At 39.0% G+C, this 2665-nt stretch overlaps 1 non-coding gene across 1 annotated transcript; it reads left to right on the plus strand.

Annotated features, from left to right (window-relative positions):
* The first annotated feature begins 882 nt into the window (after positions 1-882).
* On the plus strand, positions 883-1023 carry LOC123621305. Its single transcript, XR_006729045.1, has one exon. It is a non-coding gene; the product is annotated as a U4 spliceosomal RNA (small nuclear RNA).
* Positions 1024-2665: the final 1642 nt, after the last annotated feature.

Here is a 2665-nt window from a genome sequence, read left to right on the forward strand (position 1 = left end):
GTATATCCATACCATGGAACACTACTCAACATAAAAAAAAGAATGAACATTAATATATGTAACAACTTAGATAGATTTCAAGGGAATTGTGCTAACTGAAAAAAAGCCAATTGCAAAAAGTTACATACTGTATTATTGCATTTATATAACATTCTTGAAAGAACAGAATTATAAAGATAGAGAATAGACTAATGGTTTCCAGGAGTTAGGGAGAGGCATGGGTATGTTCATAAAGGGGCAGCATAAGGGAACCTTATGGTAATCCAACAGTTGTATATCTTGATTGTGATGTTAGTTACCAAAATGTACGCATGACAAAGTTGCACAGAACTATACATACATGAGCACAAATGAGTTCATGTAAAACTGGTGAAACCTGAATAAATTCTGTGAATTATATCAGTTTCAATTTCCTGGTTTTATTTTATTTTATTTATTTATTTTTTGAGACAGAGTCTCACTCTGTTGCCAGGGCCAGAGTGCCTGTAGCGTCAGCCTAGCTCACACAGCAACTTCAAACTCCTGGGCTCAAGCAATCCTCCTCTCTCAGCCTCCCAAGTAGCGGGGACTACAGGCACTTGCCACCACAACCGGCTAATTTTTGTATTTTTGGTAGAGATGGGGTCTCATTCTTGCTCAGGCTGGTCTCGAATTCCTGAGCTCAAGTGATCCTCCCACCTGGGCCTCCCAGAGTGCTAGGATTATAGGCATCAGCCACCACACCTGGCCAGTTTCCTGGTTTCAATATTGTACTATAGTTATGTAAGATGTTACCATTAAGGGACAGTGGGTGAAGCATACATGGGACTTCCTTGTTCATAGATATATTTTTTGCAACTTCCTGTGAATCTATAATTATTCATTTTTAAAAAATTTAAGCCGAGCTTTACGAAGTGGCAATATCTTAGCCAATGAGGTTTATCTGAGGCACAATTATTGCTAACTGGAAACTTTTTCCAATACCCCAATGTAATGACTTGTGATATAGTCAGCACTGGCAATTTTTGACAGTCTCTACAGAGACTGAATAAAAGAAAATTTAAGGTTGGTTTGAAGGTAGTGAGTTATCTCACTTGATTGTTCACAGTCAGTTACAGATTGAACTCCTTGTTCTACTACTTTTCCCCTTCTCACTACTGCACTTGACTAGTCTAAGAAAAAAAAAATTTAAGCAGAATTAGAAAAACTGGTTGAGACTACAGTAGTAGTACACATGAGAGATGGCGGTTTGGAATAGGCGGTGACAAATACAGATGGAGACAACTGGTTAGTTACAGGATATATATTTAAGGTTGAGCCCACAAGTTTGCTAATGGATAGGATGTGGAGCATGAGAGAAAGAAGAAAATGACTCCCATGACTCCCAGTTTTCTTTTTCTTTTCATCTTCTTCTTTTTTTTTTTTTAAGGAGTGCATTAAATGTCAGTTCGATAGAGTTATTCACAAAGCGCTTTTTTATAGAGCCTGGGTTCACTGTACCAGTGCTTCCTCAAACCTCTATGTACAAACGAATTACCTGGGGATTTGTTAAAATGCAGGTTTTGATTCAGTAGGTCTGCAATGGAGCCTGAGAGTTTGCTGATTCCAATAATGTTGATTGGTAGACTCTGTAAGACTATGTCTAGAGCCAGGTTCTTTTGAACTGATTATTTAAGCATTATTAGGTAGGGAGAGTTTTGCCCAGGCAGATGCTGGTGAGGGAGATGAGCACTAGAAAACAGGAAGGTCTCATCTGTTCCTGGAAGCATCCTAATTATATCATTCCACCCTAACCCTACACACAACCCTCCAAGCTTCCACAGGTAAATGTTTCTGCGGACCAAATCAGAAAGCTATATGAATTTAAAGCTAAAAGTAATTTTTATGGGTATATGAGCCAATTCCCTCTCCAGAAACCCTAGCAATGGGTTTCACCCTCTGCTTGAAACCTCCATGAACGGGAACTCACTACCTCAGATGGCAGATCACTGGCCTTTCCCCTTCCCCTTGCTAAATATTTAAAAGTGTTAATCAAATATATTCACCACCCAAAATAATAATAGAAGTAAGGGTTAGTGAACTGCACTAATGACGTCAACTATTATCAAGAAAGGGTGGTCACTGAGCTCCCTTGTAATAAGGGGGAAATTTTATAGAGGAGGTAGGATTTGGATACAAAAAAAGAAAATGGCAAATAGATGGGTCTGTAGGTACTGAAGGATCAGGAAAATAGCCAAGGGCAAAGGATGCAAGCAGGAAAAAGTAGGAAATGTTTGAAAAACTGATTAGACACTCATAATAGAGTCCTATGGAAGAGTGGGTGATAAGACCACCAGATGAGTGACAAGCTTTGAATACTAGTCTAAGAAGTTTAAACCTTAAGCTGTAGTTAATGGGAAGCCACCAGAGTCTTGGGAATAGGACAGTGACAGGAGAAACACCTTAACATTCTAGAACTCAAAAAACCAGTTCTTTTTTCACTCACTTTACAAAGAAACAGATCAAAAGAGAGGACCCAATTTATTCAAGATTACAGTAGGTACATGGGGAGAGCTGTGTTTTAGACCATGAAAAATCTCACTACAGTCTGGAGCATAGATTGGACAGGGAGAGGCCAGAAACAAAGAGACTCAATAGGGAGCTGCTGACATCATCAATAATTAAGGTATGAGGGTATCAGGTCCTC

This window comes from Lemur catta, chromosome 15, assembly GCF_020740605.2.
Source record: "Lemur catta isolate mLemCat1 chromosome 15, mLemCat1.pri, whole genome shotgun sequence".
Taxonomy (NCBI): domain Eukaryota; kingdom Metazoa; phylum Chordata; class Mammalia; order Primates; family Lemuridae; genus Lemur; species Lemur catta.